The 8,397-nt window shown below is 41.5% G+C and overlaps 1 long non-coding RNA gene across 1 annotated transcript; it reads right to left on the bottom strand.

Annotated features, from left to right (window-relative positions):
• Positions 1 to 5,487: 5,487 nt before the first annotated feature.
• On the bottom strand, positions 5,488 to 6,896 carry LOC124238530 (uncharacterized). Its single transcript, XR_006888322.1, has 3 exons — positions 6,741 to 6,896; positions 5,948 to 6,100; positions 5,488 to 5,554 (listed from the first exon to the last, which is right to left on the bottom strand). It is a non-coding gene; the product is annotated as an uncharacterized LOC124238530 (long non-coding RNA).
• Between the last annotated feature and the right edge of the window lie 1,501 nt (positions 6,897 to 8,397).

Below are 8,397 nucleotides of genomic sequence, written 5' to 3'. Positions count from 1 at the left end.
CGCTGTCCTGGATCCTTTGCCCTTTCTGTGGACCCTCTGACAGCTGCTCTGTGCTTTGTCCCTGAAGGCCTGCAGCTGAGACTCTCCTTGGAGACCTCTGCAGAGAACTGGGGGTGGGGGGTTGGGGTTCTTCTAGGGATATTATGACCCTCCGAGCAGCAGCTCGGCACTGACCGGCATCCAGGATCAAGGCTGTGAAAGTCCGGCCCCCGGCCTCCAGTTGGATGGGCTGAAACTGGACTTTGTCCATAATCACAACCTTACTTGTCTTCTCTTCCCTACCCTGCCTCCCCCACTCCTTCCATATTTTCTTCTGACACCACTTTCTTAATAAAGCACTTCCACCTGATCCCTCATCTTGAGACATTCTTGAGGAGAATGTGAACTGAGACAACTTATAAACAAAGAGCTTTACAATAGAATAAGAGAACAACTTTTGTGACCAGAATATGAGCAGAGCCCTTCATGACAGAGACTGCACATTAATCTTAAACCAACAACAGCCCGATACTCTGTGGGGATCCCTCAGAAATATGTGGGTAAGATTAGAGGAGGACATGACTGGCAAAGACTGGGAACCTAAATCGATAAAAGCGGATTTATTACAATGATCCCATTTCTACTCAGAGGTTACTGAGGTCCAAGAAATGAGGGCTGCACACTGAGTAGTAATGTGAGACCAGCCTAACGGTGAAGGAAGTTGGCAACCTGTTTTATATCTAAATTTGGAATGAACACCAGAAATCTGTTATATATGTAAATTTGTAATGCAACACCAGAAATTGTCTCCTTTACAGGTTTTCCACAGAACCTGAAATATAATTATAGGAATTTATTGAATTTAAGATACACTTGTATCCGGGAGAACAGAAGCAACGGAGCATAGGAAAGATAGATTTGGAAAAAATAACTAAAATGTTATAAGTGATTACCTTAGGAAGGAAATAAATAGAGATAGATTTGTTTTGAATTTGCTAAAATTTTGTTTATTCTGCAAATTTTCTACAATAACATGCATTAATTTTATAATGTAGAAAGTTAGGGGCCAGCCCCAGGGCCGAGTGGTTAAGTTCGCACGCTCAGTTTCAGCAGCACAGGGTTTTGCTGGTTTGGATCCTGGGCATGGACACGGCACCACTCATCAGGCCATGCTGAGGCAGCATCCCACATGGCACAACCAGAAGGACCTACAACTAAAATATACAACTATGTACTCAGGGGCTTTGGGGAGAAGAAGAAGAAGGAAAAAGAAGATTGGCAACAAATGTTAGTTAGCTAAGGTGCCAATCTTTAAAAAAAAATAAATAAAGGGCTGGCCCAGTGGCATAGCAGTTGGGTTTGTGCGCTCTGCTTCGGCAGCCTGGGGTTCACCAGTTTGGATCCCAGGCTTGGTCCTAGGCACCACTTATCAAGCCATGCTATGGCAGGTGTCCCACAAATGAAGTAGAGGAAGATGGGCATGGATGTTGGCTCAGGGCCAATCTTCCTCAGCAACAAGAGGAGGATTGGCAGCCAATGTCAGCTCAGGGCTAATCTTCCTCAAAACAATAAAAATAAAATAAAAATATAAAAAGTAAATTAAATTTTGATTACCTCATAACTTTATACTTAAGACATTTAAAAATAAAGTAAAATTTCCATTACTAGGAAATTGTTAATAATTGTGAACATTCAAACAGGGAAATATTGTACAATCATTAAAAAAGTTTAGGGGCTGGCCACCCAGTGGTGTCATGGTTAAGTTCACACACTCCTGTTCAGCGGCCTGGGGTTCACAGATTCAGATCCTGGGCACAGACCAACACACCACTCATCAAGTCATGCTGTGGTGGCATTCTACATACAATTTAGAGGAAGATGGGTACCAATGTTAGCTCAGGGCCAATCTTCCTCACCAAAAAAAAAAAAAAAAAGTTTATGAAGTGTTTTTGAATGACATTGAAAAATATGAGATATTATCAAATAACAAAGGCAGGATTTAAAACTTTACATGCAACTTGATATCCTCTATATTAAAATATTTAGGAAATATCCTAAAAGGCATTACACTGTACTATGAGTTAATTTTTACTAGATTATGAAATAATGGATTTTTTCCTATTATTTGCATTTTACAAATATTCTGTACTGAATATTTACAATCAAACAGAAGTAAACTTAGTAAAATTTGGAGATGTGTGCTTAGATCCTCCTGGGTCTGAAATGCTAACATCCTGAGATGGTACTTCTTCACATGCCTGGGAATAATTAGTTCTATCTAAGACATTTGAACTAATTTATGCCTTTAAATTGATCCCATTTCTCTCTGCTACATTTCCCCATTTTCCTCCAAGCATCTATCTTTCTTTGAATGCCTGCCACTTCTTTGTCTCAGGAAAGCTTAAATTTACTTCCAGCAGTTTCCCTCACATTCACATGAAAAATACACATCTGCTTGTGTGTGTGTTTTCCTTTTTTCTCATATCTCACTGAGAGCACGCTAGCATTTTTCTGATGATTTACGGAAAAGTAAATATAGTTTTCCATTGCTATTCACCCCATGTAAATTTCTAATGATCCCAAATGTGAGGGTGTGTCTGACAATGACGCTTGGTAAGAAGCCAGCTGCTCTTTTCATTTGAGCAATAGTTTGATATTATTCAACTCCCTAAGTGAGCTTGTTTGTTTCAACAGCTGTTGACTTCATCTCCTTCTCAATGGATGAAAAGAAAAAGGAGAAAAGAGAACCCTTCCCTCCATATTCCTTGCCCGGCTACCTTTCAGCAGGCTCTTTACTGGGAGGTAGACCTCTTATCCATTATTAGAATCAGGGACATTTGGAGCTAGAAAGGATCTAATGGATTATAATTGTCAAGCAGCCTCTTTGTGAAGTAGTTTTGCATTGCATACATTAAGGGAAGTGTCATTAACCACTTTTTGTCAGATAAGAAAATCACAGCTCAAATCCATTAAGTAGCCTGCCTCTGGTCACAAATCTTGGGCACGGAGAAGTCGAATCACTCCTTTCTTTCTCTCACAGATGGAACTGTAAGGTCTGATAAACTTGTTTGCTGAAGGTCTAATCAAGGATATAAGCTGTAAAACAAATCTCTTGTTAGGCTTCTATGCTGACTTTTAAACACTTGGTTACAATCTTCAAGTAAGGGGGCTGTTCCTGAGGGCTGTGAGGGAGAATCTGTTCCATCCTCTCCTGTAGCTTCAGGCATTTGTTGGCCTGTAGATGGCGTTCTCCCTGTGTCTTCACATTATCTTCCCCCTGTGTGTTATGTGTATGTGTCTGTCTCTGTGTCCAAATTTCCCCTTCTTATAAGGACACAAATTATAGTGGATTAGAACCAACCCTAATAACCTCATCTTAGCTTGATCTTCATAAAGATCCTATTTCCAAATAAGGCCACATTCACAGGTACTGGGGTCAGGACTTCAATGTCTCTTTGGGGGACACAATTTAACCCACAACATCATCCTAATTCACCACGCATGAAAGCTTAGCAATTACAATGCCAGGGGCTCCACATATCACCTGTGATAGGATCCTTACTGCCATTTGGCTGGTGACATAACTCTAGAACCCCATCCATAGAGTCTGGCTTCGAAAACCATCACTGTACTCTTGGTACCAAATATCTTATGTAGGCTTTCCAGAAGCAGACCCTGAAATACAGCTTCACGAGCAAGGGATTTATTAAGGGCTAGAGGAAGCAAGTGAAAGAGAAGGGAATACAGGACAGAGATGGGCACAATTTTAGACAACTCCGCAGTCTTAGCCTGATCTCTTGGGGAGCTCTAGACCATAGATTAGGTGAGAATTTGCCTGACTTTGAGATGAGGGAGCCAGGCTTTCGGATTCTTGTATAGTCAGTCATTGGTCACGGGCAGCCCCAGACAGACCTAAGCAACTGAGTCATGTGTGGCTCTCCCTGTGTGGAGTTGAACTGACTCACAGCCAGCTGTCTGCAGAAGGCCACAGGTGCAGGGCATTTGGAACAAATCACAGAAACTAAAGGATGCATAGATACACCTGGTAATGTGGATTGGCAGGGATCGGGGGAGAGCATGAACAGGGTCCACTACACAACATAACACACTCCTTCTCGCTTGTGTATGAAACTTACAACGTAACACACTCCTTCCCATTTGTGTATGAAACTTACTGTGGCTTCAACACATGAGTGTTCAGATAAGACAGGGTTACTCTGGAACACTGAGGACCAGGAGGACCAAGAATCCTTCATGATAAGACTCAGCATGTCCTGGAAGCTGGCTGTCATGGTATGTGAGAGAGGTGCCTGGCAGAGGTCATTCTCAGATCAGTGGCAGCTGCAAGCAGGAGGCAGCTGGATCGTGGGGTGGGAGTGGCAGGAACCAGCCCTTCAGGTCAGCGAAACAGAGCAGCAGCGGTTGGTCCTGCTGGAGACCCTGTTTGTGGTTCCCCCAGAAACTTCCACAGACAAATGCAACAGAAGCAGTAGTGGGGGCCTCACCGTAACAGGTCTGTAGGTATAGGTGGGGAAGGAATGCTTATTATTTTTAAAGTGTCACACTTTTTCTTTTTAATGCTAGACAGGTATGGCAATCCTCTGTTAAGGACAAACATCATTTTATTTTTTTCTTACAACGGTACAGAACATTCACAGGGCTTATTAGAAAGATTTAGTGTATGGAAGGTAATTTGAAGAAATAGATTAAGTTGAAAATAATTAAAAGAAATCAGATAGGGGCAGAAAGAACTAGCAATTTACTCGAAGGCAGGTAGATTTCAAACCAGGGAGCTATGAGGACGAAGCCTACATAAATTCTCTCTTTGAAGTGGGAAGTGTGCAGGAAAGGAAAAAACAACTGTCAAATGCTCTGTGCCCAAGATTTAGGTGTTCCCCTGAGACGCAGTCTTGGGAGTGAAGATTAAATATTTGTGATAAAACTGAGATTCTAAGGGGTTAATTGATTTTTCTCAAAATTACACAGCTGAGGAATTTGCAGCTCAAAAAAAAAAGACAAAATCACTAAAATCATAACTGAGAAATAGGTGTCTTTTTTGCTAACAGAATGTTCCATAGCAAATCCTACACTTAGGCTTTTATAACCATGGCCCTAAACTGTGCCCAACATCCACCCACCCCCACTTTCCCATTCTTCCCGGCAGACCTCGTATTAAGTGTCGTAATATACGACGTCTCTGATATACGTAGCCAACATCAGCACACGGTTGCCATTTATTAAGTTCCTGAGGCAAATTAGCATCAGCTTTGCCCCGGCTGGGCAAATGTTTCTTACGCATCTGACCTTTACCTGCAGCGTTCTTGCGGAGTGCGTCTTACATTTTGCAGCGCCTCTCTCACTTGGATCCCATTAGGAGGGATTTGTGGCCACTAGACTGAAGCTTGCTCAGAGGGGCCTTCAGGTGTGAGGCAGCCAGCTTCCGAGGAGGCAACATCTGCACTGGTGTTTGAGGCTGCTCCAAGCCGCTGGCTTAAAGCTTGTAACGTTTTTTTTTTTTGGACACGTGGGCATTTAACATCCCCGGAGTTACGTCTAATATGCTCTCCATGGAATGCTGAAACGGCAGAAAGCAGAGCAATTTAGGTCGAGATTGTATTTTACCTCTCCAGTGCCCTTATTTGGCATTTCGAGATTTTGTCTCTCTGGGCCAGGGCGCCCTCTCGTGGCCAAAGATCCCACTGATTTGGTAACAGCCTGACAGCAATGAGGTTAAGATCGTGCTCCACGCTCTGCGGAAGGGCGGGGCAGGCCCAAAGGCAAAATCCTTTCACTATCTCTTCACTCCAGCTGCAACAGCAGCTAACCTTAAATTTTAACTTAAGCAACATCGTGTTTTTTATGGAATATTTCTATTCGGAGGCTAGATTTCGTTCTATTTTGACCAAAAAAAAAAAAAAAAAAGACCTGCTTGGAAAAAGTCTTAGAAATGTTGACTTTGGTATGTTACCTGAAATATTGCTTCCAAAGCTGACCATTGCTTTCCTGTGACCATGACCCTCAATCCATGGCAAAGAGGGCACTGAAACTCATGTTCTGTGAGAGTCAAGCTTATTTCATCTTTTAATGTGAGCTCTTCATTCTCTGAGTGGATCCCTGGACTCTGAAATACAAGTCATCTTTGATGAAATCCTACCCACTCTGCAGGTTTTACTCTCCTCTACGCTGTTTCTAAACAAGAGAGGTTATTTTACAATTTATTTAAGTTATATTTCAAGTTACTGGAATATGGAAGAAATTAAACACCACAAAACCACTGGCACTGTTATAATTTTAATCTATTTCCTTTTCTTCTTTTTTATATGCATTTACACTATACATATACATGTATACATAAAACATATATTTTGCCCTACAACATTCATTTTTTCATGTTATTTAAAATTTATGATTATATATTATATGCTATGTGATATATATCATGTTATAATTAAATATAATACCTATTGTTTTATTATTCATAGCTTTTTTGATAATGTTGATCAATTATTACCTTGAGTGGATTATATTCAGAGAATATGCTATAGCTATTAAAAGCTTAACAGCAAAAGATCTGGACTAAAGCTGACCTCGTAAGCCTGCATCCAGTTTATGGGAAGATCTTTGCAAATGTATATATATAGTCCACCTTTCTCCTAGAAGCAGATAAGGTTATTAAAATGTAACTTGTGTTCCTAAATTTAACATGATTTGTGTGCTCCTCTCACCAAAAATAAACTACAAGGAAGAAGAGAATTTTGCACCTGAAAGATCCAAGACTGTGCTGCCTTGTGGAGAATATTCTTACAGACTAGCTCCAGCTCCGCCTCTCATTGTCCATAGTGTGTGACCCAAGGGATCAGAGTTCATGCCGCCTCCAGCTACTCAGGCCGTCCTCCTGGGAAGACGGGTTTGCGGGAGGAAACTCTGTATACAGTGACGCCCTGGAAAATATGTCCCTGTCTTCAGTCACAGTCCATCATGGTTTTGCTTGCAGTTACCCAGTCGTGTAGATAACTCATACCAAGTGAATTCAAGGCTATTTTGGCCAACCAGGCAGCCGCTGGCAGTTTGGGAGGCACAGGGCATTCAAAGTCTCTGAAATCCCTCACACCCTGCAGGCAATACCCTCCCCAGAGTGGGCTGGTTCCTCAGGGGAGCCCTTCAAAGCACAGGCAGGGCTGTTTGTATCTATTCTCTCCTTAAATCAGAGAAGGTGACATCATACACACGTCTTCCCATGAGACCTAAGTGTTACAAAATGCCGACATTGGCCACAAAGATAAAGATAAATCATCTTGACCAAAATGGGCTGGCGCTTCCAATGAGCAGCAGAAATTCCAGACATTTCCCCATTACTTGGCACCCTTAGTGTCAGGGGGATATGAGGTGTCTGGACTTGAGAATTGGGGAGCATGGGGACGCCTCCTCCGACTCCCTCCTTCCAGAGAAGGGTTGTCTGCCACTTTCTCGCTAGCCTTGCCCTCTGCCCAGGTCCTTTCTGACCTCCTCGCCAGGAGGTAAAAACTTCAGCTTTCCTCTGCTCAGGAGGGGCAGAAGTGGGGAAAAGCTGGGTAGATAATTGGGGTCCAAAGCATCTCATATGTCACCCTAACTTGCATTTGCTCTCAGCATCATAACGCTATCTTAAAATATATAATTTTTAAGTAGAAAGAAAGAGTCCCCTTCTTTTCCGTTTTGTACCTGAAATTATTGTGAACAATTTGGTTGCTTTGTGTCAGTCACATTAGGATTCTCTTAAGATATACTCACATATTATCATGTATCTGGCAGGCATACGCTAATGTATATTGTTGTAAAATATGCTTATGGGTATTAAATAAATACCAGAGATAATTATTGTATTTCATTTCAACTTTAGTCCACAGCATGGGACCTCTTCTGAAAGTGTGTATACAAAAATGATTATGTCGAGTATGGCCAAAAGCATTATCTTCCTTTCTTCTCATTCCTGGAAAGTACTCCATTTTGTCCTCCCTCCAGAATTTTGTAATTGCTGTGGGGGAGAGAGAAACTAAATGATGCTAAATTTGCTGAGTGCAAATCTTTAAAAACTTCACAGGTAAAGTTGCCACAAAAACATTGTTTCAAAATAGTTCTTACCACTGCTTTAATGAAGGAATCAGCTGAAGACTTGTCTGACATGAAGTTATGCCATCCTCACAACATCTTTCTCCCTGTGATTAAAGTTTATAGTCCTCATGTCCTAATTTAGTTTTATTCTCTGCTGTCTATAAAATATATTTAAGCTAATGTGAATTTCCTTTCCCTACCCTATTTCCCTATTAAGATCTTTAATTGCTCTCATTTACCGAAACAAGTTTAAAAGTTGAACACACACGAGGGAAACGTTAAGGAAATGTAGCAGAGTCATCATCATGTCATAACCAAACACACATT

This window comes from Equus quagga, chromosome 4 (assembly GCF_021613505.1).
Source record: "Equus quagga isolate Etosha38 chromosome 4, UCLA_HA_Equagga_1.0, whole genome shotgun sequence".
NCBI classification, from domain to species: domain Eukaryota; kingdom Metazoa; phylum Chordata; class Mammalia; order Perissodactyla; family Equidae; genus Equus; species Equus quagga.
This window is presented reverse-complemented; position numbering and strand designations above follow the sequence as displayed.